The 24,469-nt window shown below is 43.8% G+C and overlaps 1 non-coding gene across 1 annotated transcript; it reads right to left on the bottom strand.

The window, feature by feature from the left end:
- Positions 1 to 1,887: 1,887 nt before the first annotated feature.
- Positions 1,888 to 1,959, bottom strand: TRNAC-ACA (transfer RNA cysteine (anticodon ACA)). The gene has a single exon. It is a non-coding gene; the product is annotated as a tRNA-Cys (tRNA).
- Positions 1,960 to 24,469: the final 22,510 nt, after the last annotated feature.

Genomic DNA, 24,469 nt, shown 5'->3' with positions numbered 1-24,469 from the left:
AAGGGGGGGGGGGGAAAGGGTGCCATATCTCTCTGGCCACTTTCTGCTGGATAGGGATGACGATTTGGGGTCTGGAATGGAGGATCGTCCTAGGGCCCAGGGTCTCCTTTTTCTGAGCTTGGGGTGAGGCTCTCGAGAAGAAGAATGGTCTTGACCCAATCTCAAGAGATGGCCCGAATCCATTCTTGGAGAAACCTTTGAAAGAGATTGAAGAGACAGGGTCCAAATAAGAGGAATTGAATGATAAGTACCAATGGTCCCAGGAAAGGGAGCAACCAAGGCAGGACCAGTTGGAACAGGTTTGGGGGACTGTAAAGGTTTTCTAACTCTTCTCTGCAGCGTTCAATTCTAAGTTCTTTGACTCTGCCCTGGGCTATGCCCGTTTCATTAACAAAATAGCAGCAGTCCTCTCCTAGGAGAAGGCAGGTCCCTCCCTTTTCTGCAGTGAGAAGGTCCAGGGCTCGCCTGTTTTGTAGGGCCACAGAAGCTAATGAATTAATTTGTCTTTGGATTGAAACGAAGGAATCCACTACCTGCTTCATGTCTTCATTAAGTTCTTGGGACAGCTTGTAGTAGAAATGGGCAGAGGTTGAGATGCCTCCAATCCCAGTGCCTAGGGCTGCTGCTATGCCAGTCCCAATCAGGAGGGGGGCTATGACGGCTCGTCTTTTCCTGTGGGAAAATTCCCCTTGGGGGTAGACTATTTGTTCTACCTCTTCTTCTTTGAGGAATGTGTGGCCTGGGGTCAGGAAGACCAACATGCAAGGTCCGGGGGGTCCAATGGGAGACATGAATATGCATAGGTCCCACAGAGAATGAAGATTCCCGGATTGGTGCAATTATTTGTGCTGTTCCAGAGAACCCAAGTGGAACAGAAGGAGGGAGCTGAGTTTGTAAGACCAGTGTAGTTGGGACTAGAGTAGTTAATACAGGTTAGGTTTGAAGAGGCTGAGAGTAGGGCACTGTCAGAGACTGGCCCAATGAGCTGTGCAGTTTTTTGTTGGGAAGGGGAGGTATAGTTGCCCTGTAACAGCCAGGTTGAAGGTAAAGGAATTGCTATGTGTGGTGAGGGAGACAGTGACATGCATATCCAACACTGGGATGTGTGTTGTGTGTACTGGAAGAATTGGAAGGAAGAGTTGAGAAGGCGGGTAAGGTGTTGGTTGCCAGAGGGAGGTTTTAGAAGAGGCCATAATTGGGAAAGGAGGTCTAGGAGTTTATAAGGCTCAGGGGTCGCCTGTAACCAGGAAATTATGTTCTTTATGACTTGTTCTTGTTTCTTTTCCTGATTTTGATCTAGTACCCCGCCTCTGTCTGGGTACCCACAGTGGGTAATGGGATAGAAACATATATTTCTTCCATTTGGCTTATGGCAGGTACTCACGAAACTCCCTCTCTTTTGTTTAACAGTGAGTACGGATTTGGACTTCCCACCCTCGAGGTTCATGGTGCATGATTTTGGAGCTGTATTATAACGTGAGGAATGTACATAGGAATAAATGTCAGAACAGGGGCAGGGTGTAGCCAGAAGGCTGGGGAGTGCAGCAAGGATAAGGAACAGAGAAGTCATGGGGCTGTTAGTTAGGCAGCACAGAAGAAATAGCACCCTAGGAGTAGAACACAGCTAGCAACGTAGGCAATACCCACAGAAAGACAAAGGATAGGTGGCCAGTCCTGAGGGGAGACAGTTACTAGGCCTACAGCAAGGATTAAGATTAAGAGTGTTATCATAGTTAGAGAGACAGGGAGAGGCCAATCAAGTGAAGTCACTCAGTCCTGTCCAACTATTTGCAACCCCATGGACTGTAGCCTACCAGGCTTCTCTGTTCGTGGAATTTCCCAGGCAAGAATACTGGAGTGGGTTGCCATTTCCTTCTCCAGGAGATCTTTCCAACCCAGGGATTGAACCTGGGTCTCCTGCACTGTAGGCAGACGCTTTACCATCTGAGCCACCAGGGAAGTCAGGGCGAGGGGGAAAAGGCCCCAAGTTGGTGGTTGTTTGAATCTGAGGAGGAACAGTGTTCATTAGGATGTAGAATGATGTAAAGAATGAGAGTAAAGAAATCAATTTCGTCTGGAGTCAGGTTGTAGAAGGTTCCCTGGAGCCACAGTTGAGACACCAGTGTAGTTAGGTCTTTGAAGAAGGTTCCTGTCGGGGCGCTGGTCCAGAGGTCTTGTAGTAGCTGGATCAGGAACAGTTGTAGGTTGAAGAAAGTCCAGGTCATTCAGTGTCTTCTTGGATGGTTGACAGAGGTTGTTGCCAGGTGAATTTTAAGGAGGTAGGTCCTGTGAGGGAGACCTAATAGGTGTCATTTAAGGAGGGCAACGCAGGATCAGAGGTGACCCGTTTTAGGTGAGAGAGGTGTACCCAGGAGGTAACCTTCTTGAGTTTAGCTGCAGTTGGGGTAAGGAGGATGATTTTGAATGGTCCCTGCCACTTTGGGGTTAGGTCACCCTGGGGATTATCAGACAGATAGACCATGTCCCCAGTTAGCAGGTGGGGAGGCTTGGGGGTCAGGGGCAGGCAAGTTGTGGTTGACGTATTTTCAGAGGGCATTGCGGAGTTCTGCCAGCAGAGGGGAGTGTAAGAAGCTTGGTATGGGAGGAGGTTCAGGGGGGAGTTCAGGAGGGAGCATGGGCCTTCTATACATCATCTCAAAGGGTCTCAGCCCCAGGGGCTTTCTGGGCAAAGCCTGTATTCTGAGGAGAACAATTGACAAAAGTTTAGTCCAATCCAGATGTACTTCGAAGGTTGGTTTGGTAAGGGTTTCCTTGATTATTCTATTCATCCTTTCTACCTTTCCTGAGGACTGGGGACGGTATGGAATGTGAAATTTCCAGGGTATCTGTAAGAATTGGACAAGTTGTTGGGTGATCTTGGATGTAAATTCCGGGCCATTATCAGACTGTTGGAATGAGGGCAGTCCAAACCTGCGGATAATTTCTGTGAGGAGGATTTGGGCCATTGTGTGGGCTCTTTTGTTTGTAGTGGGAAATGCTTCTACCCATCCCAAAAAGGTGTCCACAAGGACCAGGAGGTATCTAACTCTCTGGACCGGGGGCATATGAGTAAAGCCTATCTGCCAATCTTGTGCTGGGAGGCTGCCTCACATTTGATGGGTTGGAAAAGATGTCGTTTTAAGGTTGGAACTGGGCAAAAGTTGCCAGTATATTGACATGTTTGACAGGAGCGGGTAAGGTTATCTAAATATTGTTTGTCAGCATTGGATATTGGGAAGTGGTTATGGAGGAACTGTTGGAGTGTCTTGGATGAGGGATGAAAAAGTGAGTGTAGATAAGAGAGGATTTCCCTGGTGGTGGGAGAGTCGGGTGAAGTCAGAGCTAAGACGACAGGGGACTAGATGGAAGGATGGGACAGTGCTATCTCCTTTGCCTTCTGGTCTGAAGCACAGTTGTAGGCTGATATGAGACTTCCCTTTTGATGTCCCCTACAGTGGAGGATGGCGGCTTTGTTTGGTAAGAGTGCTGCCTCTAGAAGTTTATGGATCAGGTCTGAATTAACAATGGGGGATCCCTTTTGGGTTAGGAAACCTCTTTCTCTCCATATTAGGATGTTTGAGTGAAGTATGTTATAGGCATATTTGCAGTCTGTGTGGATGTTAACACTTAGATTTTTAGCCAGAGTTAAAGCTCTGGTAAGGGCTATCAGTTCAGCCTGTTGGGGGGTGGTGTGAGGTGGCAGAGGTGAAGCTTCAATTATCTGGATTCCATGATTGTGACAAAGGTTCCCCTGGATGATGGAATATCCTGCTGCAAAGGGTGGGGATTTTTGAGAGCTGCCATCAATGAACTAGTGTGGGGTGTCTAGGTCTAGGATGGGCTGATCTGTTAAATGTTGGAAGGGGTTTGGGGTAAGATCTACTGTTAGGCTGCAGCTATGTAAGAGAGAGTCCGTTGTAGAGGACATGGGTAATAAGCTGGCTGGGTTAAGGGGAGAGCAGGGGGAGAATGAGAGCTGAGAGTTGAGGAGAAAGGCATGTAGGACCTGTACCCTGGAAGGGGGAAGGGAGAGGAAAGCCCAATGTGATAGTAAGTCTCAGAAGGTGTGTGGAGGACAGACTGTTAAAGGGGCATGTCTAGAGAGTTTATTTGCTTTGGGTACGAGCGCTGTGATAGCAGCCATGGCCTGTATACAGGGAGGCCACCCCTTGGTCACCATGTCAAGCTGTTTTGATAGATAGGCTATGGGAGCCCAGGTGTTTCTGGCCCGCTGACACAGAAGTCCCAGGGCCTGTCCTTGGTTGGAATGTGCAAAGAGAAAGAATGGTCTGGTGTGATCCAGCAGGTGGAGAGCTGGCACTCGGAGGAGGCTCTGGGTGAGCTGGCAAAGAGGATTGTCCAGTGAAGAGGGATTAAAGAGGGGCTCATTCAGACATTCTTTAGTTGCCTCACAGAGCAGCTTTGCAATGAGGGAGAAGTTAGGGATCCAGATACTGAAAAAATTTAGGAGGCCAAGGATAGACAGGAGTTCCCTTTTTGTCTTTGGAAGTGGACAATTAAGGCCTGGATTTTATCTGGGGGAATAGGTCTTTGTTGATGGGATATGTAGAGCCCCAGGTAGGTGACGTTTGTCTGGGCTAATTGGGCCTTAGATTGGGATACCTGATAACCCCAGGATCCCAGGGCCCCAAGGAGTTTGGCAGTATGTTGGAGGCAGAGTTTTCAGGTTGGGCTACAAAGGAGGAGGTCATCTACATATTGGAGGAGATGACTTGGGGCTAGGTCGAGTGTCTGTAGGTCCTTTTGTAAAGCCTGTCCAAAAAAGTGGGGACTGTCTCTGAACCCCTTGGGGAGAACTGTCCATATTAGTTGTTGGGAAACGTGAGTCTTGGGGTCTTGCCAGGTGAAGGTGAAAAGGGGTTGGGAGAGGGAGTGGAGGGGGATGGTGAAAAAGGTGTCTTTGAGATCTAATACCGTGAAGTGGGTTGCAGTCGGGGGTATGGTAGACAGAAGGGTGTAAGGGTTAGGGACTACTGGGAATGTCGATGTGATGGCCTCATTGACTTCACAGATCCTGGACCAGTCTCCAAGAGTTTGGTCCCTTCCTTACTGCCAGAATAGTGGTGTTGTGTGGTGAATGGGTAGGAATTAGGATAGAGGCTTGAAGAAGATGGTCTATGATAGGCTTAAGTCCCTTGTGGGCCTCCGGGGTGAGAGAATACTGTCGTTGGGTGATTATAGTTGAGGGGTCTTTTAGGGTAATGTGGACTGGGGGATGATGTTTGGCTATGGATTGGTGATCAGTGTCCCAGACTTGGGCATCTAAGGCGGGTAGATCCAAGGGAAGGTCAGGGGTGAGGGATAGGGACTGTCCAGGTGCCATCTGCATGCAGAATATAGAGACTGTATCAAGGGGGTGTATGGTAATAAAGACCCCCAATTTGGATAACAAATCTCTCTCTAGGAGTGCCATCGTGCACTGAGGCATTATGAGAAATGAGTGTATAAGGGTCGATTTTCCAAACTGACAAATTAATGGAGGGCTGATTTTTGGCCTTAGGGGAACTCCAGAGACACCCTTGATTGTGAGTTCTGAGTCTTGAGTAGGAAGTTAAGAGAAAGTGGCTCCAGTGTCTACTATATAAGAGGTCTTTTTTCTGGCCACTACCCCATCTACCCTAAGTTCTGAGCTCGTGTTCAGGACATGGGCCGGGGGACTGGAACTGGGCCCCATCATTGGAACCACTCTCGTAGGGTTGGGCTAGGGTTCTGGGGAGAAGTGGGGGTTTCCCCAGAGGTGCCAGGGCGTCCCTGTGGACATTCCACTCTCCAGGTCTGGGAGGTGAGGACCTTCCCAGGGGTGCCAGGGCGTCTCTGGGGACAGTCCATCTTCCAGCGTCCCCATTGGCCACAGGTTGGGCATGCTTTTGTGGGGGTCTGCGGGTTGGGGCATGCCTTTGCCCAGCATCCTGACTGGTTGCATCAGAAGCAGGGTCCGGGGAGGGGGCGGTCTTAAGCCCTGTTCTGGGATGACTTGGGCCAGGCTGATCTCTTCCCTTAATTGCTGCTGCCAAAAGGGCATATTTAGCTTTTCTCTCACGTTCTTTTTCTCTCTTAGCCTCCTCCTCTCTATTATTGAACACCTTGAAGGCTACTTCTAGAAGGTCTCTTTGGGGGGTCTCAGGGCCCTTTTCTAGTTGTCAAAGTTTGCGTCTGATGTCAGGGGTGGGCTGGCTGATGAATTGAATGTGAAGGTAGAGTAACACAGCAGGGGTGGTGATATCTAGGTTGGTATACTTCTGGACTGCCTCTGTGAGGTGTGCCAAGAATAAGGCAGGATTTTTGTCTGCTCCTTGGGTGATTTCTCTGACTTTATCATAAGTGACATGAATATGAGTATTTTTCTGCATTCCTTCTAGAATTCAGGTAATCATATGATTGAGTCTCCTGATACCTGGGTCACCAGGCTGGTAAGTTCAGTGGGGATCTAACTGAGGCACTGCCTCATCAGCAACTGGGCTATCCCGGTCTTGATTATGTAAATGATCAGCACAGGCTTTCACTGCTTGCCAGATACAGTCTTTTTCATCAGGGGTGAGAGTGGCATTTAGGATATAATGTACATCACTCCATGTGAGGTTATAGGCCTGGGAGAGACTCAGGAATTCTTTTCTGTATCTGGTAGGATTTTCAGAAAATGATCCTACTTTTCTTCTATCTGGTTCATATCTGACAATGAAAATGGCACATGGACTCAGGTGGGGCCCTCTGGTCTTGCCACCTCTCTGAGAGGAAACACGTGTTGGGTATGTGACCATGTAGCGGGGGGTGGGGGGAGGAAGAGGGGAGGGGGAGTTGGGGAGATGGGGTAGCAGGATCGAGGGGGACTCAGGAGAGGTTTCCAGGCCAGTAGGTGAGTTGGATGAAGGTGAAGGAGAGGGTTGGCAGCGTGGCGGGTAGTGAAGGGGCTTGTCCACGGGGTTGAACTCCAGGGGCACAGAAGGTCATGGTCTGTGGTTAGTTGAGGGAGAAGAGCCTTTTTGCTTGGGAGGCAAGGTGCACAGAAGGACCTCATGGGTGAAGCAGGCCTTGCATAGGGAGGGCCTGCTCCGAAGGGCCCAAAAGGCTTGGGCATATGGGACCTCCAACCACTTGCCATTCCATTTAAGGAAGTCGGTGAGATTTTGAAGGATGTTAAAGTCAAATGTGCTGACTTCAGGCCAGCAGTCTTGATTGTCTAATTGGTATTGAGGCCAAATCTGTGTACAGAGTTGTTTTAAACGGTTAGCTTTGAGTTCAGTGAGTGAGAATGGTTTGAGATTTTTGAGAACACAGGTCAGAGGGGGATCTTTTGGGAAAGATTGGCCAGATCCCATAATTGAAAGGCAAGCAGAAGCTCCTATTGAGAGCTCTAGTCATCACCCATAGTTGCAATAGGAGTTATGAGAAGAGAGCTCTGTGTTCAGGTGGAGCGTCCCCCACCATCGCCTACAGAGTGGCCCTGGGCCAGGGGTCCCCAGGACCCGGAGAGGACTGAGTTTTAGGGTGCCTCTAGAACACCGTCTGGATCTTACCTTAATCTAGGGGCTGGCTTGAGTGGAGTGTTGCATGTAGAGCAGTCGAATGGCAAGAGTTCCATATTCTGGAGGTCGTCAGAGACAGAGAGAAGGAAAGGGGGTAGAGCCAAGGCCTGGGGGTACACAAAGCACCAATAAAGCCTTAGCCCAAGGCTTGCACCACTCCCGAAGGCACTAGGCGTCCCTGAGGGGAACTTGAGCCCTGGCAGAAAAGTGAGCTCCGGGGATGTTCACACTCCCAGACTCCAGGAAAAGGGAAAACAATGAGAGAGAGGGAGAGTGAGAGAGAGTGAGATGAGTGCTTTGCCCCTTCCCAAGTTTTGGCACCAAGAATGTAAGGTATAGTTCAGGCCGAGGCAGAAAGAGGAAAAATGACCTCAATATAAGTAGGTTACCTTTATTCAGGCAAGGAAGAGTGACAGTCGGCTTAACGACCAGGCTGAGTGCCAAGAGGGATCAGGGAGGCTCCATATTTAGAAGGAGGTTTGTGGAAGCAGTAAGGGAAACGTTAATCAGGCGGGATGTTTTGGGTATTCTTTAGTTGAGATGGCATTTGTAGTTGGGCAGGGGGTGATAAGTCTTATGGGCAGGTGTAGGGGGAATCAGCAAACTAAAATGTACTGGAATGGGTAAATTTAACTTAGATGACCATTATATCTACTACTGCAGGCAGGAATCCCTTAGAAGAAATGGAGTAGTCATCATGGTCAACAAAAGAGTCTGAAATGCAGCACTTGGATGCAATCTCAAAAATGACAGAATGATCTCTGTTCGTTTCCAAGGCAAATCATTCAATATCACAGTTATCCAAGTCTACGCCCCAACCAGTAACGCTGAAGAAGCTGAAGTTGAACGGTTCTATGAAGACCTACAAGACGTTTTAGAACTAACACCCAAAAAAGATGTCCTTTTCATTATAGGGAACAGGAATGCAAAAGTAGGAAGTCAAGAAACACCTGGGGTAACATACAAATTTGGCCTTGGAGTTCAGAATAAAGCAGGGCAAAGACTAACAGAGTTTTGCCAAGAGAACGCACTGGTCATAGCAAACACTCTCTTCCAACAACACAAGAGAAGACTCTACACATGGACATCACCAGATGGTCAACATCGAAATCAGATTGAATATATTCTTTGCAGCCAAAGATGGAGAAGCTTCATACTGCCAGCAAAAACAAGACTGGGAGCTGACTGTGGCTCAGATCATGAACTCCTTGTTACCAAATTCAGACTGAAATTGAAGAAAGCAGGGAAAACCATTAGACCATTCAGGTATGACCTAAATCAAATTCATTAGGATTATACAGCGGAAGTGAGGAATAGGTTTAAGATACTAGATCTGATAGATAGAGTGCCTGATGACCTATGGATGGAGGTTAGTGACATTGTACAGGAGACAGGGATCAAGAACATCCCCACGGAAAAGAAATGCAAAAAGCAAAATGGGCATCTGGGGAGGCTTTACAAATAGCTGTGAAAAGAAGAGAAGTGAAAAGCAAAGGAGAAAAGGAAAGATATAAGCATCTGAATGCAGAGTTCCAAATAATAGCAAGGAGAGATAAGAAAGCCTTCCTCAGCGATCAATGCAAAGAAATAGAGGAAAAGAATAGAATGGGAAAGACTAGAGATCTCTTCAAGAAAATTAGAGATACCAAAGGAACATTTCATGAAAAGATGGGCTCAATAAACGACAGAAATGGTATGGACCTAACAGAAGCAGAACATATTAAGAAGAGGTGACAAAAATACACAGAAGAACTCTACAAAAAAGAGCTTCACGACCAAGATAATCACAATGGTGTGATCACTCACCTAGAGCCAGACATCCTGGAATGTGAAGTCAAGTGGGCCTTAGAAAGCATCACTATGAACAAAGCTAGTGGAGGTGATGGAATTCCAGTTGAGCTATTTCAAATCCTGAAACATGATGCTGTTGAGGTGCCACACTCAATATGCCAGCAAATTTGGAAAACTCAGCAGTGGCCACAGGACTGGAAAGGGTCAGTTTTCATTCCAATCCCAAAGAAAGGCAATGCCAAAGAATGCTCAAACTACTGCACAATTGCATTCATCTCACGTGCTAGTAAAGTCAGGCTCAAAATTCTCCAAGCCAGGCTTCAGAAATACGTAAATCATGAACTTCCAGATATTCAAGCTGGTTTTAGGAAAGGCAGAGGAACCAGAGATCAAATTGCCAACATCCACTGGATCATCAAAAAAGCAAAAGAATTCCAGAAAAATATCTACTTCTGCTTTATTAACTATGCCAAAGCCTTTGACTGTGTGGATCACAATAAACTGTAGAAAATTCTGAAAGAGATGGGAATACCAGACCACCTGACCTGCCTCTTGAGAAACCTATATGCAGGTCAGGAAGCAACAGTTAGAACTGGACATGGAACAACAGGGTGGTTCCAAATAGGAAAAGGAGTATGTCGAGGCTGTATATTGTCAACCTGCTTATTTAACTTATATGCAGAGTACATCATGAGAAATGCTGGGCTGGAAGAAGCACAAGCTGGAATCAAGATTGCCGGGAGAAATCTCAATAACCTCAGATATGCAGATGGCACCACCCTTATGGCAGAAAGTGAAGAGGAACTAAAAAGCCTCTTGATGAAAGTGAATGTTCAGTTCAGTTCAGTCGCTCAGTCGTGTCCAACTCTTTGTGACCCCATGAATCGCAGCGTGCCAGGCCTCCCTATCCATCACCAACTCTCGGAGTTCACTCAGACTCATGTGCATCGAGTCAGTGATGCCACCCAGCCAGCTCATCCTCTGTTGTCCCCTTCTCCTCCTGCCCCCAATCCCTCCCAGCATCAGAGTCTTTTTCAATGAATCAACTCTTTGCATGAGGTGGCCAAAGTACTGGAGATTCAGCTTTAGCATCATTCCTTCCAAAGAAATCCCAGGGCTGATCTCCTTCAGAATGGACTGGTTGGATCTCCTTGCAGTCCAAGGGACTCTCAAGAGTCTTCTCCAACACCACAGTTCAAAAGCATCAATTCTTCGGCACTCAGCCTTCTTCACAGTCCAACTCTCACATCTATACATGACCACAGGAAAAGTGAAAGAGGAGACTGAAAAAGTTGGCTTAAAGCTCAACATTCAGAAAACTAAGATCATGGCATCTGTTCCCATCACTTCATGGAAAATAGATGGGGAAACAGTGGAAACAGTGTCAGATTTTATTTTGGGGGGCTCCAAAATCACTGCAGATGGTGATTACAGCCATGGAATTAAAAGACGCTTACTCCTTGGGAGGAAAGTTATGACCAACCTTGATAGCATATTGAAAAGCAGAGACATTACTTTGCCAACAAAAGTCCGTCTAGTCAAGGCTATGGTTTTTCCAGTTGTCGTGTATGGATGTGAGAGTTGGTCTGTGAAGAAAGCTGAGTGCCAAAGAACTGATGCTTTTGAATTGTGGTGTTGGAGAAGACTCTTGAGAGTCTCTTGGACTGCAAGGAGATCCAACCAGTCCATCCTAAAGGAGATCAGTCCTGGGTGTTCATTTGAAAGACTGATGCTAAAGCTGAAACTCTAATACTTTGGCCACCTCATGCAAAGAGTTCTCATTTGAAAAGACTCTGATGCTGGGAGGGATTGAAGGCGGGAGGAGAAGGGGAAGACAGAGGATGAGATGGCTGGATGGCATCACAGACTCAATGGACATAAGTTTGGGTAAACTCCAGGAGTTGGTGATGGACAGGGAGGCCTGGTGTGCTGCGATTCATGGGGTCACAAAGAGTCAGATACGACTGAGTGACTAAACTGAACTGAACTGAACTGATGGGGTGGAAGGTTTCTGGACAGGAAGTCATAAGTCTTCTGGGCAGGTGTAGGGAGTGGAAGGTTTCTGGACAGTGGGTGATAAGTCCTAGGTAGATGCAACTGGCCTGGAGCATGAGGGCGGGGTCTAAAGTTCTGTTTTGATTTCTCCGAAGTTAGATGATTCAGCAAGGGCCTTTGAGACTGTTGTTTTCTTTTCTAGGCCCAAAAGACTCCTTCACAGAGGAGCCTAGCAAGCTATGGTCCATGGGGTCACAAAAAGTCAGACACAACTGAAGCAAGTGAGCATGAGCATAGTTGATCTACAGTTTTGTGTTAATTCCTTGTGTGCAGCAAAATGATTGAGCTATATATATAGGACTTCCCTGATAGCTCATTCGGTAAAGAATTTGCCTGCAGTGCAAGAGACGCAGGTTCAGTTCCCTGATTGGGAAGATCCCATGGAGAAGGGAATGGTAACCCACTCCAGTATCCTTGCCTGGAAAATTCCAGGGACAGAGAAGCTTGGCGGGCTACAGTCCTTAGAGTTGCAAAGAGTCGGACATGACTGAACGACTAACACTTTCACTTTCACTATATATACATTGTTTGTTGGGCTTCCCTGGTGGCTCAGCATCTGCCTGCAATGCATTTGATCCGTTGGTCAAGAAGATCCCCTGGAAGAGGGCAGGGCAACTCACTCCAGTATTCTATCCTGGAGAATCACATGGACAGAGGATCCCGGTGGGCTACAGTCCATAGGGTTGCAAAGAGTCAGACATGCCAAAAGCGACTGAGCACTCACATACATTCTTCCTTATATTCTTTTTCACTATAGTTTATCACAAGATTTAATATAGGTTTCTTCTTCTCTGACTTTTAATATCAGTCTTCTGTCATACATATGTTGATTTGTGATCATAAACATCCTCTTAGACTTACTTTTCCAGCTAGATGGTAATTTTGCAAGAAATGGGGACCAGGCCTGTTAATTCAATGCTTTTTTTTTTTTTTTTTTTTTTTTTACTGTTTGGGATGTAACACAAAAAGTAAATGGGTATTGATTGTTTGATAACCCTGCAGTATAATCTGCAAATAAACTACTTCAAGCAAGTGATATACCTGTTAACTCTTAAAAATCTGGAAAAGCTATAAAAAGTCATTTAAACCTGCAGTCAAGTCTCAGAAATCCTAGCAGAGGCTGGGAGTGGCCCTAAAACATTCAAAAGGTGAGCTTAAATAATATATGGAAAAAGTCAAAGTGTTGGTTGCCAGGTTATGTCTGACTCTGTGACCCCATGAACTGTAGCTGGCCAGGCTCCTCTGTTCATGGAATTCTCCAGGCAAGAATACTGGAGTATGCTGCCATTCCCTTCTCCAGGGGATCCTCCCGACCCAGGCCAGGGATCAAACACACGTCCTGCGTTGGCAGACAGATTCTTTACCACTGAGCCACCAGGGAAGTCATATATAATTATATACATATATATAAATAATTTAAAGTATATTTTAAAAGATAGATACTTTCCTTATTTCTATGTTCACCAGCAACACAAATGGAGATGAGAAAGTATTACCAGGAGTCTGCATCAAGTAGAGACAAGAATGCTATGCCAACAAGATGCTGCTACTCCCTTAGAACTAGATGTTTTAATTTTAAGACTAGGTACTCCATAGTTGTGTTCACCTATGTCCCTTCCCTACTGTCCCCTATCACAAATTCAGAATGTCTAAATTAAGAATTTGTAACATTTGAGTGTAGAAGAAACTCATGCCCAGTCAAAAATGTCTCCAGGGAGCTTGACTTCAGTGTCTTTCCCCTTAAGGAAAATGACCAAGTCCTGCCTAGTATCAGCCCCAGGGAAAGACTTCAGAACCAGGAAGAATTTACAAAATTCTTAAAATTGCCCTCTGTTTATACTTTAATTTTGAAGACTCAACAATGCCTTTAAATTCTGCCCAATGCCTTAACTGGAGTGTTTCCATATTGAAAGCATTAAGCAGAATAGCCTCTGGCTGGAAAAATACAAAGTTTCCATTATCTCCATCACTAAAAACCAGAGAACAAGACCCCACCCTGCCTGGCAAACAAGCAATTAGCTTCTTCTTGGATTTATACAGCTAGTTAATGAACTTGCTCATATTCATGGCCTGTTGATGAACGAGCTGATCCCTGGGACCCGCAGATGCCCCAGGAGCAGTGGAAGCTGCCCTCAGATTGTTTCAGCACCCTGGATCCCACTATTTAAAAAAATCACTTCATGGTCTGTGAGAGAAGAACATTCAATACCAACAAGCATCTCAAAAGCCAGAAGCTGTCCAGTGCATCCAAACAATAAGGCCCTTCAAAACAGGGCCTTAAACAAAATGTTAAGTCTCCCTTGGGGCAGGACCCCCTTACACTTCACGACTTTACATTCCTTAGGATACGATCAACTTCCCCTTACAAGACTCTCAGCTTTATCCTTTTGTTACATGAATCCCCTCTTCATTCACACCTATTACTTGAAAATGGGTTCATGTGCAGCATTAGACCAGGTGACTGGATAATGTTCTGTGTCAGGCCAAAGACTAGAAAATGATTCCTTTTGACTGTTTTCAAATTGTATACTTCCTTAGTGCTATGGTCAAATAAGCTCTAATTTAGATGGTGCTTCTGGATAATGTTGCCTGTTGGTTTGTTGTTGAACATTCATGTACCTCTTTTCAACTTTAATTCTTTGTTTATTTGAACTAGTCTTAGCTATGGTTGGTGGTGAAAAGCAAAGGGCTAGTTTCAGCAGATGTCTGAGGGCATCGAGGCTGAGAGCTCTGCAGGGAGTCTCTAGACAGACTCCTGTGGAGGATGAGGGGGAAGGAGCTGGGGGTCAGGGTCATAGGTAAATGGGCACCAGCTTGCAAAGGAGTGAAAGCAGAATCAAGCCAGAGTCTGGTCCTGGATTGGGAAAGATGTCACCCCGGGAGTTAGAATGTTGGAATAGAACACAGACGGAGGAGGTGATGAAGGGGATGAGAGCAAAAAGACACTGAAACAACAACTAAGTGTACAGATTGGCTGAGAACAGGGCCAGATCAAGCTGGACTGTTAGTGGGTTGGTATGGTCTATGACAATGAGGTATGGGATATAGGATGTGTGCACTGTGTCCCTCGGAGTGATCACTACGCAGATACTGTCAACCTACCCTTTTGGAAATGCACCTCCTTGAACCAAAAACAAGTCGATTAGAGAATGGGCAGATTGCATGTGCCTCCGTCTATCCACACGTCTATCTATTTTTCTATTTCTGGACAAATAGAACATACTGCATGAGTCAGCAGCACCTTGCAAATGAAGATCCCTTCAGCTCAGATCAGTTCAGTCCAGTTCAGTCGCTCAGTTGTATCCGACTCTTTGCAACCCCATGGACTGCAGCATGCCAGGCCTCCCTGTCCATCACCAACTCCCAGAGTTTACTCAGACTCATGCCCATTGAGATGCTGATGCTATCCAACCATCTCATCTTCTGTCGTCCCCTTCCCCTCCCACCTTCAATCTTTCCCAGCATCATGGTCTTTTCAAATGAGTCAGCTCTTCGCGTCAGGTGGCCAAAGTATTAGAGATTCAGCTTCAGCATCAGTCCTTCCAATGAACATTCAGGACTGATTTCCTTTAGGATGGACTGGTTGGATATCCTTGCAGTCCAAGGGACTCTCGACAGTCTTCTCCAACACCTCAGTTCAAAAGCATCAATTCTTTGGTGCTCAGCTTTCTTTATAGTCCAACTCTCACATCCATACATGACCACTGGAAAAAACCATAGCCTTGACTAGATGGACCTTTGTTGGCGAAGTAATGTCTCTGCTTTTCAATATGCTGTCTAGGTTGATCATAACTTTTCTTCCAAGGAGTAAGCGTCTTTTAATTTCATGGCTGCAGTCACCATCTGCAGTGATTTTGGAGCCCACAAAAATAAAGTCTGTGACTGTTTCCACTGTTTCCCCATCTATTTGCCATGAAGTGATGAAGGGCCCTTAGAGCACTCATTTCCAGACTCATCTCCTCCACATCCGCTTAGAAAGGACCCTTGCCCCTTTGTTCACTTCAAAATAGATTGATCTGCATCTGAGAGATGCATCTATCAAATGGGGCCAGATGATTCACCAGCTAATTCATGAGCTATTAAGGCAGCTAGGACCACAGAAATACAAAGAGTATTCAAATGAATGTAACCTTTCTGCCGCAAAGGGTCCCTGCCAATTAAAACTTGTGAAAGTTGTCTTTGTCCCCCTGTGGAATAGCCTGATTGTTAAATATGTGCTATTCCATTGTGTTGAACTTTAAATTGAATATTGAAAATATTTACATAATATATCTTCAAATGAAATTGAAATTTTCAAAAATACATATATTTAAATTACACTCTCACTGTGTGAAATTAGAGAACATGAACAAAATGTTATTTTTGTTAGCAAGTGAACTCTTCACAAAGTAATTTCAAAGGGTCACTTAATCAGCAGAGAGATCTCTGGGTTTATCATATGTGCTTTTTACCAATATTACCCCAACGTTGTATTGGCAACTGTATGGAGAGTTTATATTGTGCTTTTTGAAAACAGGGACTAATAGGAATTGCTTTCCCTATAAATAATACATCAGAAAGAAAACATGGCCCTTTGCACTATCATTGTCAAGTATCTTATTCCAATCATTTTGAAACAATTGAACATACATCATCTTTGTCTCTTTTTATGATTATAAAAGCACTGCATGTCTTTGTAGAAAAATGGAAAGTTTGAAAAACATGTTTAGAAAAACAATCTCATCAAGCAGAAGCAATCATGATCTTATCTTGGTACATTTCTTTTCATTTATATTTCCTTTACATAATTGAAACCACATTGTGCATAACAATTTTACATTCTTCTTTTAGAAATTAATATTAAAGTATGTTTCTTCTTCATGCAATTGAATAACATTCCAAAACCTGATTTTAATAGCTGCATAATAACATATTATATGAAAGTATCATAGTTTATTTAAAAATACACCTATTATTGGACATTTACGTTGTTGCTGCAATGTAATTTCCTTATTATAATGTGATGATTGCCTTTGTGCAAGAGATGATTGCTTTAGAATAATGTCAAAGAAATGGTTTGCATGAAACTACTTCTTTAAAATAGAATCAAAGAAATGAAATTAATTGTAAGGTCAAGAAAAGACTTATGGCTTTCAACACACATTGTCAAATTAACAATGAACTAAACAATGAAAATGACTAAAAACTATTTTCCAGGATTAAATTCTTCACTTCGATTTTTCTCTGGCCAGTTCTTCAGTAGAATAGAACTTGAATAACTTTTTAAAAAAGCATATTTACTTACAGTTGAGCTTTGTTTTTCTTGTTTAGTCCTGAACTTCCTGCTATCAAAAAGTCAGTAGCCTAATACATATGAGAGTATTGCTAGACTTCTGGATAGTCAGACCTTGGAGGCATCTCATTTCAATCCCTTTTCAATAGGGGATTTGATGAGCAAAGAGAGCATGGGACAGGCCCTAAGTGACAGAGGGAATCTTGAAACAGCTGAGACTAAATTGTAAGTCTCCCTAATACCAATCCATTGTCCTTATCATTGTACTGTACTGTAAACCAGGGTTTTATTTTAATATTAAAAATCTCTACAATTTTAAACGTTGACCAACCAGTCCATTAGCATCTCGCTATTTCAATAGAAAAAAGCTAGAGTTTTTTTTAATCACTATTAATCAAAGATTTAACAGGGCAGGGGCTCTGGAATGGGATATATGTAACATGAGTGATCACTTTCGGAAACTCTGTTGATCCATACTGTGCACTTTTCTCTAAGTATGTTATACTGAACACATTTTAAAAACATTTATTATATAGAGGAAAGAAATCTTTAACTCAATAAGTCAGATATGGGACCAAAAGTATTCTCTTATATGCAAGCAAGAAAACTGTCTACACATTCACTGGAATATAAAATATGACAAGTTTTATGTTTTAATTAAGAAATAATTGCAGTCACCTGAAAATTGAAGGAGTAAGAAGAATTCCTTCTCCTTATAGCAAGGAGAGATAAGAAAGCCTTCCTCAGCGATCAATGCAACGAAATAGAGGAAAACAACAGAATGGGAAAGACTAGAGATCTCTTCAAGAAAATTAGAGATACCAAAGGAGCATTTCATGCAAAGATGGGCTCAATAAAGGACAGAAATGATATGCACCTAACAGAAGTAGAAGATGTTAAGAAGATATGGCAAGAATACACAGAAGAACGGTACAAAAAAGATCTTCATGACCCAGATAATCACAATGATATGATCACTCACCTAGAGCCAGATATCCTGGAATGTGAGGTCAAATGGGCCTTAGAAAGCATCACTATGAACAAAGCTAGTGGAGGTGATGGAATTCCAGTTGAGCTGTTTCAAATCCTAAAAGATGATGTTGCTAAAGCGTTGCACTCAACATACCAGCAAATCTGGAAAACTCAGCAGTGGCCACAGGACTGGAAAGGGTCAGTTTTCATTTCAATCCCAAAGAAAGGCAATGCCAAAGAATGCTCAAACTACTGCATAATTGCATTCATCTCACACACTAGTAAAGTGATGCTCAAAATTCTCCAAGCCAGGCTTCAGCAATACGTGAACTGTGAACTTCCTGATGTTCAAGCTGGATTTAGAAAAGACAGAGGAACCAGAGATCAAATTGCCAACATCTGCTGGATCATCAAAAAAGCAAGAGAGTTCCAGAAAAACATCTACTTCTGCTTTGTTGATTATGCCAAAGCCTTTGACTGTGTGGATCACAACCAACCGTGAAAAATTCTGAAAGAGATGGGAATCCCAGACCAACTGACCTGTCTTTTGAGAAATCTGTATGCAGGTCAGGAACCAACAGTTAGAACTGGACATGGAACAACAGACTGGTTCCAAATAGGGAAAAGAGTATGTCAAAGTTGTATATTGTTACCCGACTTATTTAACTTCTATGCAGAGTACATCATGAGAAACGCCAGGCTGAATAAAGCACAACCTGAAATCAAGATTGCCGGGAGAAATATCAATAACCTCAGATCTGCAGATGGCACCACCCTTATGGCAGAAAGTAAAGAAGAACTAAAGAGCCTCTTGATGAAAGTGAAAGAGGAGAGTGAAAAAGTTGCCTTCAAACTCAACATTTAGAAAACTAAGATCATGGCATCTGGTACCATCACCTCATGGTCAATAGACAGGGAAACAGTGGAACCTGTGCCTTACTTTACTTTTGGGGGCTCCAAAATCACTGCAGATGGTGATTGCAGCCCTGAAATTAATAGATGCTTGCTCCTCTGAAGAAAAGTTATGACCAACCTAGACAGCATATTAAAAAGCAGAGACATTACTTTGCTAACAAAGGTCCATCTAGTCAAAGCTATGGTTTTTCCAGTAGTCACATATGGATGTGAGAGTTGGACTATAAAGAAAGCTGAGTGCTGAAGAATTGATGCTTTGAACTGTGGTATTGGAGGAGACTCTTGAGAGTCCTTGGACTGCAAGGATATCCAACCAGTCCATCCTAAGGGAAATCAGTCCTGAATATTCATTGGAAGGACTGATGCTGAAGCTGAAACTGCAATGCCTTGGCCACCTGATACGAAGAACTGACTCATTTGAAAGACCCTGATGCTGGGAAAGACTGAAGGCGGGAGGGGAAGGGGACAACAGAGGATGAGATGGTTGGATGGCATCAGCAACCCAATGGGCATGAGTTTGAGTAAACTCTGGGAGTTGGTGATGGACAGGGAGGCCTGATGTGCTGCAGTCCATGGGGTCGCAAAGAGTCAGACACAACTGAGCAACTGAACTGAACTGAAGAACTCACAGTTAGAGATAGTAAATTAAAAATTATAGATTGCACAAGAATGGAAACCAAAACACTTAACATTAAATCTATGAAATGTATCCAAAGAAGTTTTCAGAGGTAAATATATGCTTTTTAATATTTTTTAAAATTTTATTGAAGTATAGTTGATTTACAAAACTGTGTTTAATTTCTGCTGTACAGCAAAGTGACTCAGTTATCATTTAAAAAGTGAAAAGAAAATAAAAATTGATTTTAAATTAAAAAACAATAGGGGCTTTCCCTGGTGGCCTAGTCTCTAGGATTTGGGGCTTTCATTGCGATGACCTGGGTTCAGTCCCTGGGTTGGGAAGATCCCTTGGAGAAGGGATCCCAATATTCTGGCCTGGAGAATTCCATGGACTGTATGACTACTGGGACTTCCCTAGTGGTCCAGTGGTTAAGACTCCCTAATTCCACTGCAGGGAGACTGGATTTGATCCCTAGCCTGGGAACTAGGATCGCAAATGCCTTGTGGCCAAACTAAAATAAATAAATGAATAAAAACAGAAATTATATATTTTAAAAAACTATGACTGTTGCTTTTATAAACATTACATTGAAATACACCCTTTTTAAAAATAAATAGTATACCATAATACTCAATGGTCAGCTCATCGATTTCATTTTATAGTGAAGTGAAGTGAAATGAAGTCGCTCAGTCGTGTCTGACTCTTTGCAACCCCATGGACTGTAGCCTACCATGCTCCTCCGTCCGTGGGTTTCTCCAAGCAAGAATACTGGAGAGGGTTGCCATTTCCTTCTCAAGGAGATCTTCCCAACCCAGGGATCAAACCCGGGTCTCCTGCATTGCAGGCAGACTGTTTACCATCTGAGCCACCCACAAGACCAGGAGCTGACTGTGGCTCAGATCATGAACTCCTTATTGCCAAATTCAGACTCAAATTAGAGAAGGTAGGGAAAACTGCTAGACCATTAAGGTATGACCTAAATCAGATCCCTTATGATTATACAGTGGAAGTGAGAAATAGATTTAAGGGCCTAGATCTGATAGACAGAGTGCCTGATGAACTATGGAATGAGGTTCGTGACATTGTACAGGAGACAGGGATCAAGACCATCCCCATGGAAAAGAAATGCAAAAAAGCAAAATGGCTGTCTGGGGAAGCCTTACAAATAGCTGTGAAAAGAAGAGAAGCGAAAAGCAAAGGAGAAAAGGAAAGATATAAGCATCTGAATGCAGAGTTCCAGAGAATAGCAAGAAGAGATAAGAAAGCCTTCCTCAGTGATCAATGCAAGGAAATAGAGGAAAACAACAGAATGGGAAAGACTAGAGATCTCTTCAAGAAAATTAGAGATACCAAGGGAACATTTCATGCAAAGATGGGCTCGATAAAGGACAGAAATGGTCTGGACCTAACAGAAGCAGAAGACATTAAGAAGAGGTGGCAAGAATACACAGAACTGTACAAAAAAGATCTTCACGACCCGGATAATCACGATGCTGTGATTACTCATCTAGAGCCAGACATCCTGGAATGTGAAGTCAAGTGGGCCTTAGAAAGCATCACTACGAACAAAGCTAGTGGAGGTGATGGAATTCCAGTTGAGCTGTTTCAAATCCTAAAAGATGATGCTGTGAAAGTGCTGCACTCAATATGCCAGCAAATTTGGAAAACTCAGCAGTGGCCACAGGACTGGAAAAGGTCAGTTTTCATTCCAATCCCAAAGAAAGGCAATGCCAAAGAATGCTCAAACTGCCACACAATTGCACTCATCCCACATGCTAGTAAAGTAATGCTCAAATTCTCCAAGCCAGGCTTCAGCAATATGTGAACCGTGAACTTCCTGATGTTCAAGCTGGTTTTAGAAAAGGCAGAGGAACCAGAGATCAAATTGCCAACATCTGCTGGATCATGGAAAAAGCAAGAGAGTTCCAGAAAAACATCTATTTCTGCTTTATTGACTATGCCAAAGCCTTTGACTGTGTGGATCACAATAAACTGTGGAAAATTCTGAAAGAGATGGGAATACCAGACTACCTGACCTGCCTCTTGAGAAATCTGTATGCAGGTCAGGAACCAATAGTTAGAATTGGACATGGAACAACAGACTGGTTCCAAATAGGAAAAGGAGTCCATCATGGCTGTATATTGTCACCCTGCTTATTTAACTTCTATGCAGAGTACATCATGAGAAACGCTGGGCTGGAGGAAGCACAAGCTGGAATCAAGATTGCAGGGAGAAATATCAATAACCTCAGATGTGCAGATGACACCACCCTTATGGCAGAAAGTGAAGAGGTACTAAAAAGCCTCTTGATGAAAGTGAAAGTGGAGAGTGAAAAAGTTGGCTTAAACCTCAACATTCGGAAAACAAAGATCATGGCATCCCTTCCCATCATTTCATGGGAAATAGATGAGGAAACAGTGGAAACAGTGTCACACTTCATTTTGGGGGGCTCCAAAATCACTGCAGATGGTGATTGCAGCCATGAAATTAAAAGACACTTACTCCTTGGAAGAAAAGTTATGACCAACCTAGAGAGCATATTCAAAAGCAGAAACATTACTTTGCCAACTAAGGTCCATCTAGTCAAGGCTATGGTTTTTCCTGTGGTCATGTATGCATGTGAGAGTTGGACTGTGAAGAAGGCTGAGCACCAAAGAATTGATGCTTTTGAACTGTGGTGTTGGAGAAGATGCTTGAGAGTCTCTTGGACTGCAAGGAGATCCAACCAGTCCATTCTGAAGGAGATCAGCCCTGGGATTTCTTTGGAAGGAATGATGCTAAAGCTGAAACTCCTGTACTTTGGCCACCTCATGCAAAGAGTTGACTCATTTGAAAAGACTCTGATGCTGGGAGGGACTGGGGGCAGGAGGAGAAGGGAATGACAGAGGATGAGATGGCTGGATGGCATCACCGACTCGATGGACGTGAGTCTGAGTGAACTCCGGGAGATGGTGATGGACAGGGAGGCCTGGCGTGCTGCGATTCATGGGGTCGCAAAGTGTTGGACACGACTGAGCGACTAACTGAACTGAACTGTATAGTCCATGGAGTCCCAAAGAGTCGGACACAACTGTGCAACTCTCACTTCACATATATATATCACAGATATATATGTTCATGTATATATATATATATAGTGTGTGTGTGTATGTATATATGTGTGTGTGTGTGTATATATGTATGTGTGTGTGTGTGTGTGTGCATGTGTGCTCAGTCACTGTCGTGTCCGACTCTCTGTGACCCCATGGAATGCAGGTTTGCCAGGATCCTCTGTCCATGGCATATTCCAGGCAAGAATACTGAAATGGTTTGCCACTTTCTCCTCCAGGGGATCTTCCCAATTCATGGATCAAACTCACATCTCCTGCATCCCCTGTATCTCCTGCACTGGCAGGCAGATCCTTTACCACTGAGCCACCTGGGAAGCCCAAGTGTATATGTATATATAGTCATGACCGACTCTTGTGACCCCCAAGAACTGTAGCCTGCCAGGCTCCTTTGTCCACGGGAATTTCCAGACAGGAATACTGGAGTGGGTTGCCACTTCCTTCTCCCAGGGGATCTTCTTGACCCAGGGATCAAACCTATGTCTCCTGAATTGCAGGCAGATTCTTTACTGCTGAGCCATGTGTGTATATATCCTATATATATATACATATATAAACATATCAGTGTATTCCCACTCTAAATCCCATTTAGTCATGGAATATAATCTTCTATGTATGTTACTGGATTCAGCTTGCTATTATTTAGTTGATATTTATAGCATTAATATTTATAAAGAATATTGGTCTGTCGTTTTCTTATTATGCATTCATCTGGTTTTGGTATGGGGTAATGCTGGCCTCATAAAATGTGTTGGAAAGTGTTCCCTCTTCTATTTTCTGGAAGTTTAAGAAGGATTGGTGTTAATTCTTCCTTAAATGTTTGGTACAATTAAGCCCCATGAAGCCATATGAGCCTGGTTTATTCACTGTGGTAAATTATTTGAGTTATGGAATTCAATCTAGTAACTTTTTAAAGTCTAGTTAGATTTCTTATTCTTTTTGAATCAGTTGTGATATTTTGTGTCTTTCTAGGAATGTTTCTATCTCATCTTGGTTATCTAATTTGTTGGCACACAACAAGTTCCTAGTACTCCTTTATAATTTTCTTTTTGACTGTCTGCATGCCATGTGAGATCTTAGTTCTCTGACCAGGGATCGAACCCAGGCCCCTGCACTGGGAGTGCAGAGTCTTAAGCACTGGACCACCAGGGAAGTCATCCACTTTAGTGTTGTTGCTGCTCAGTCACTAAGTACTGTCTGATTCTTTGTGACATCATGGACTGCAGCACGCCAGGCTTCTCTGTCTTCACCATCTCCCAGAGCTTGCTCAAACTCATGTCCATTGAGTCAGTGATGCCATCCAACCATCTCATCCACTGTCGTCCCCTTCTCCTCCTGCCTTCAGTCTTTCCCAGCATCAGAATCTTTTCCAATGATTAGGCTGTTCACATCAGGTGGCCAAAATATTGAAGCTTCAGCTTCAGCATCAGTCTTTTAAACGAATGTTCAGGACTGATTTCCTTTAGGATTGACTTTTTTTAATCTCCTTGCAGTGCAAAGTACTCTCGAGTCTTCTCCAACATCACAGTTCAAAAGCATCAATTCTTCAGTGCTCAGCCTTCTTTATGGTCTACCTCTGACATCCATACATGACTACTGGAAAAACCATAGTTTTGACTATACAGACCTTAGTCGTCAAAGTAATGCCTCTGCTTTGTAATACACTGTCTAGGTTTGTCATAGTTTTTCTTCCAAGGAGCAAGCATCTTTTAATTTCATGGCTGCAGTCACCATCTGCAGTGATTTTGGAGCCCAAGGAAATAAAATCTGCCACGGTTTCTACTTTTCCCCCTTCTATTGCCAAGAAGTGATGGGACTGGGTGCCATGATCTTTGATTTTTTAATGTTGAGTTTCAAGCCAGCTTTTTTGCTCTCCTCTTTCACTTTCATCAAGAGGCTCTTTAGCTCCTCTTCACTTTCTGCCATAAGGATGGTGTCATCTGCATATCTGAGGTGATTGATATTTCTCCCAGCAATCATGATTCCAGCTTGTGATTTACCCAGCCTGGCATTTCACATGATGTACACTGCATATAAGTTAAATAAGCAGGGTGACAATATACAGCCTTGATGTTCTCCTTTCCCAATTTTGAACCAGTCCGTTGTTCCATGTCCAGTTCTAACTATTGCTTCTTGACCCCCATACAGGTTTCTCAGGAGACAGGTAATGTGGTCTGGTATTCTCATCTCTAA

This window comes from Budorcas taxicolor, chromosome X, assembly GCF_023091745.1.
Source record: "Budorcas taxicolor isolate Tak-1 chromosome X, Takin1.1, whole genome shotgun sequence".
NCBI classification, from domain to species: domain Eukaryota; kingdom Metazoa; phylum Chordata; class Mammalia; order Artiodactyla; family Bovidae; genus Budorcas; species Budorcas taxicolor.
This window is presented reverse-complemented; position numbering and strand designations above follow the sequence as displayed.